This window comes from Eptatretus burgeri, chromosome 8, assembly GCF_056783735.1.
Source record: "Eptatretus burgeri isolate ZD-2024b chromosome 8, Ebu_testis_v1, whole genome shotgun sequence".
Classification (NCBI taxonomy): Eukaryota; Metazoa; Chordata; class Myxini; order Myxiniformes; family Myxinidae; genus Eptatretus; species Eptatretus burgeri.
In genome coordinates this window covers 23827617-23833703 of record NC_140968.1, presented here as the reverse complement: position 1 = coordinate 23833703, position 6087 = coordinate 23827617, and positions in this window count along the sequence as shown.

Sequence of the window (6087 nt, the reverse complement as noted above, 5' to 3'; positions counted from 1 at the left end):
CAAATTTTGATTCATCGGTGCACAAGACCTTCTTCCAGTTTTCAGTAGTCCACTGGCAGTGCTTCATAGCCCAGGCAAGCCTCTTTTTCATATTTTGCCATCTTAGCAATGGCTTTCTTACTGCCACTCGACCTGTCAAACCTGCAGCCCGAAGTCTTCTCTTCACAGTTGAAACTGAGACTTCCTTACTTCGACCAGTGTTAAGCTGTGCTTGAAGATGTTGTCTGTGAGCCACCTATCACGCAAGCTGTTGACTCTCAGAAACTTGTCTTCTGATTGTTTTGTGGCTTTGGGTCTGCCAGACCTCTTCCTGTCAGTTTCCTCCAGCTTCCAAGTGCCTTTTGATGGCGTAGGAAACTGTACTCACTGACACCTTGCCTTACTTTGCAATTTCTCAAAAGGAAAGACCGACACTTTTAAGGGCTATAATGGTCTGTCTGTCTTCCTTTTTTAATTGTCTTTTTCTTGCCATTATGATAGCAATATAATACTTCCTGCAGTGCAATATTGTTCAAATGATGCTTCAGAGGGTGGAGCAACACAGTCTGTTCCAACACTGCTTTTATACAGACAGAGTGTTTGTAAATAAACAAAAGTTGGGACACCTGTAGGAGTTATTTGCATCAACTTTCAAGGCTTAATTTACTTCCATTGCTGCAGAACAGCTGCAGTAGCTAACCCATTACTTGTTTCCTGAAAAGGGATTTTTTTTTTTTAACAATTCTGAAAGTTACATTATTTTTCAGTTTTTAGTAACCTAAACGTTTTTCTTTTTTTAAACCTCTGGCAGTTTACCGCTTAGCTTTGTACCATTTCAGGTTATTCACTGGACTTGAACTGCTTAAATTTCAGTAAAAACTGGAAAAATGGGGGTGTTCTAAGACTTTAGACCAGTAGTGTATGTTGCCTGGCAATTTACCCACCACCTTCTCAAGTACAACTAGCATCCATTGAAGACAAAGTCTTTGATATCCCCCACCAGAGTAAATGAGGATTAACAAACTTGTATTCCCTAAGCGTGTGCAATATGTATGTGAAGTTTCCCCTTGATCTGACCAGCCATTCTGGAGAAGAAGATGTTTGGTTTTAGGGTAAATTCAATATGGCCACCAAAACATGTGACCTATCAATTAGAAATTAACAAACTTCTGAAAGGATGTCTTGGGGAAAGTGTATGTGAAATTTTGCCTCAATCTGTCCAGCCGTTCTGGAGAAGATTTTTTAAATTTATTAATTTCCAATCCAAGATGGCTGATGAACCATGTGACCCAGGGGTCGGCAATGTTTTTGACTCAGAGCCATGAAAGCAAAATATTTGGAAATCTATTTCAGTGAGAGCCATATAATGTATTTTAAGACTGAATTCAACTAAATGTGAGTATAATAAGCCTCTGAATTTATTCTTTTAAATCATGTTGTTATAATACTCACCATTAATGGGACTTCTGGTGCTGCATGGATTTGCTGATGGCTTTGTAGTCTGGTTGGTACTTGGTGAGGTTAAGCTTCATGCAAGCATTGAGGCTTTCATCCGTTAGACGTGATCGTAGGTTGGACTTGATGTTTTTAAGATGTGAGAATGACTGCTCACATGCATATGTAGATCCAAACAAGGTCAATACAGCAATACTCACACGCTGCAGTGTGTGGTATGTGACAGGAAGTGCGTTCCAAGTTTTGATAATCAGTTGGTCTTCGGGTTGAATTTTTTTCATTTCTGTCCACATGTGCTTGCTCGCCAACTCTGCTTTCTATCGTGCGATTATTTCCAAATCTTCATTCAGTGACTTGAACTTGTTCACCCACATGTCTGAGGCTTTCAGGTCAGCCACTTCTGCTTCAAAATCTGACAGACACCAGGAATGTCACTCAGGTCGGCTGTGTTCAGTGAACACTCGTTTGGATGGGTTATGAACTTAAAAAGACAAGTGTGCTCACGAAATTCTCCAAAGCGTGCTTTGAATAACTGTCGGAGACGATGTGAAGCCAGCTAACTGGTGGAGATCAAAGTTTTGAGGGGGCTCACTTGCTGTGCATGCATCTTTAAATTGTCTCAGTTTTTCAAAATGTAGTAAACGACCTGTTTCAAGATTCATGATAAAGAGCTCCAGCTTGTTTTCAAAAGCAAACTCGGCTTGTTGAAGGGATAACACTATTTTCAATGCCTTGCATTTTCACGTTGAGCTGGTTCAGATGTTCAGTCATATCCATGAGATAGTAAAACTTGAGGAGCCACTCAGTTTCGGCTCGCTCAGGATGCTCAATCCCTTTCATTTCAAGGAAAGTCCGGATTTCGTTCAGGCAAGCTGCAAAACGGCTAAGCACCTTCCCTCTTGACAACCAACGCACATTGCTGTGCAAAAGCAGACCATGATAGTTATTTCCAAATTCATCCAGCAGCGTTTTAAACTGGTGACCATTTAAGGCTCGGGCAACAATAAAGTTGATCACGCGAATGACCAGCGACATCACTTCGCCAAGCTGCCCATCACACACCTGAGCACAAAGTGCCGCCTGGTGTGGAATGCAATGGAAACTTAGGATGGGTCTATTTTCATGTTCACGGAGAAGCGCCACAAATCCTTTGTTTTTCCCCACCATACACGGAGCACCATCAGTACACACTGAGATAAGTTTATCCATAGGTAGATTTTTTTTCTTGAGTGAACTCCATGAAAGACTTGAATAAATACTCACCTCTTGTGGACCCTTTTATTGGCAGAACAGCAAGACTCTTCGCGCAGTGCATCACCAGCAGCATATCTTGCAATCACACTGAACTGCGACAAATGGCTTACGTCTGTTGACTCATCCAAAGCCAGGGAAAAGAACGGCGCTGTATTTATGTCCTTCACTTGCGTTTCCTCCACTTGGTTTGCCATCATGATGGTATGATCATGAACAGTTCTTGCCGACAGAGGCATGTCTTGTATCCGTTTGATTATCTTGTCTTTGTTCGGAAGATCATCAAAAAGTTCATTGGCTTCATCCAGCATGAACGTTTTAGCATACTCGCCATCTGTGAATGGTTTTCCGTTCCTCACTATTGCTAAAGATCCAGCAAAGCTAGCGGAATTATAGTCACCTTGCCGGGTCCATATGCGGAGTTGCTGCTGGCTGGCTTGCACCCTGCTCAGTAGCTCTTGGCACGCTTTCTTTCTGCTGTCTCCCGCAGGGTATTTTGATGCAAAGGTAGCATGGCGTGTGTCGAAGTGCCGCTTTATATTCGACCGTTTCATCGATGCAATTTTGTCATTGCAAATTAGACACACCACAGAACCTGCTCTCTCCACAAAGGCGAATTCTTCGGCCCATTCGTCCTGAAATGTACGATACTCCTCATCTTTTTTTTCTTTTCGCCATCTTCTTCGCCGAAGGGTTAGCTTTGAGCAAATGAGAGAGAGGGAGATGTTAACCCAACTGAGGCTTTGCAAATCGTCAGTCTGGCTGGCCTGTGCACGGGCTTATATACTCGAGAGGTGCGGCGCAGCCTGCCGACTCTGGGATGCTATCACCTCAGCGGTGGCGCGTGATTGGTCGAGATGAATTCCGCTACGCGTCTCAGCGGCGGCACGTCATTGGAGGAACCTAAATCACTAGTCGCCTCGACCGCATGACTGGACGAAACAAAAACCGCTTCAGCCAATTCGGAGGCGTTTTTTCTTCTCTCCTTCTGCCAAGTTCAGCCCTGCACGTGAATGAAGCACGACACCATTCAAACTATAGGTAAAGCTTCCGCGAGAAATATTGGGCTTTCAAAGTTTCAAACTCGAATTTTATCTGCGAGCCAGATGCAATCATCAAAAGAGCCACACCTGGCTCGCGAGCCACACGTTCCTGACCCCTGATGTGACCTATGACATCATAAATTTACATTCTGCCTCCAATCCTCCAGTGGAATACGTGTGAAGTTTCGTGTTAATCGGATGAGGTGTTTTTCTATCCAAGATGGCCACCAAACCATGTGACTTGTGACGTCATAATTTTTACTATGTGTGCAGGTGTGATGGAAGATGATAGTTGCAAATTTTCGCTTCGTTAGGTTATGTGATTCCAGAGAAAACATTATTTAATATTTTTCTTGAATCCAACATGGCTGCCAAACCATGTGACCGATCAATTAGAAAATATCAAAAGGCACCAGTTCACCACTTGCTTGATATGTGTCCCAAATTTCGTAAATATATCTTGAGGGGATTTGTAGTTAAGCTCCGGAAACGAAATGTGATGGACGGAACCCATTTTTATATCCCCCGCCAACTTCGTTGGTTGGCGGGGAATAACAGTTTCAAGTGAGGGATGTTCCATTTCATAATTGGAGAATGTTTTGCACCTGAGAGTTTAAGCTTCTCGATGATGAGGAAATTATAAGCATAAAATGTTCCCGTATCAGGAGAGTTGAACAAGACACCAACTCCAGCACCAAAGATGACTTTGTGGTGATGTTACAAAAATGTATGATTGTGTCAGCCTTGTGGCCTTGCATTAGTAATACAATGATTGTTAGTGGGGGATAATGCTTGGTTGGTTGCTATGGTGGAGGTAGATAAGACAGGGTGGGTGTCTTGTTGCAGCTCCATATTGAAGAGCAAGTAATTTTATTCCGTTGCTCTTTATGGCCACATAACCTGTGCTTGAATTACAACAGTGAGTCTTGAACATGGGACAGATTTGTGCAATCTGGATTTGCCAGAATTACTTCAAGCAAAGAATAGTTTGGTGTGGATGAAGTTGGTGGTGGTAGGAAAGCTTGGGAGCATGCTTGCCATGAAGCTGTCAGTTTCACTCTTGTGGGGTTGAACGGTGAACCTTATTATTAATGAAAAACCTGCCCCACCACTCACACTTGCAGTATGGCTTTCGATGCCCGATAACTTAAAGAAGCCACGATCTATTCATCTTTTGCACGCCGAGTCACACGATCAGTGCTCCTCAGTTGGGCTGACAGGATGGCTTAGAGTCAGACTCTCGGAGATTCCATTGCTTTAGTCTGGAGCCCAACACTTCAGCCTTCTCTTTTGACAGTGACAGGTCTCTCACCCAATCGTTTAATTCTTCTGGATTTAGCAAGTGTGGCTTCTTTTCTTCAGACTCAGGGTTGTACAGTTCATCCATATCACCCATAGCATCATCATTTGTCATCGCTTTCATCTGCAGCAGCTTCTGGTGGAACTGGCACATGAGAATCCAAGTCATTGGGGACTGACTTCAGAGCAGACTTACAATCAGGATGCACAATTTTTGACTTGTTTTTCGTTAAGAAACCAGCAATATTTGTCATACAAAAGTAGCAGTCAGAGTGATGATTCGTTAGCTCGCACCGTATTGGCACAGCTATTTAGCATGCGCCACTGACTAACGGGATCCATGCATGCTTTGCGCGTACTCTGAGCAAGTTTCTTGCCAACGCCAAACAAACGGGTCACTGAATTGGCACTTACTGTGTTCCCAGAAACAGCTTGGAGCAGTGTTTTTTTTTAGCTGAGACCGATTTATTGTCATGACCTCTGAGGGAATCAAATGCCCCTTGGGGATTGGTCACAATTTTTGAACTAGATGTTCACCTCGTTTATCAAAACTGACCAGCCTCTTACTGTTTGGTGTCAGAGTATCAGTGATGACCTTTCTCTTACTGTTCGGTGTGAGAACATTTAGGTGTTCTGCAGCCTGAGTTCGCAGCCGCCACTTTGTCCATCGTGAGGAATTGCTCGAGATACTTGCAGTCGATGGAGCACTTGGGGACGGAGTGGTCATGGTAGCAGCGGGTATCTCTGGCGGGTGATGCGGCTATAGCTGTTCACCATCTGCACTAGATTTTCGGACCTTATTCTTTTTGGTCTTCGGTGGAGAAACGATTGACTCGTTGACCAGTTTCGCTTTCTTCTTACGTTGTCTGTCTTTTTTTTTGACAGGCTTGCTTTTGTTTATTTGCGGAATTACGGTACCAGTCATTCCATTATTTTTTCCGTTTCTACTTCTTCTGTATACCTCCTTTTGTTTTGGTCTGTTCAGCCCCGCACGCAGCTACACGTTCTCTTTCTTTCTGGTACCAGAGTTCATGCTGTTCATCCATCATACTTTCTCTCT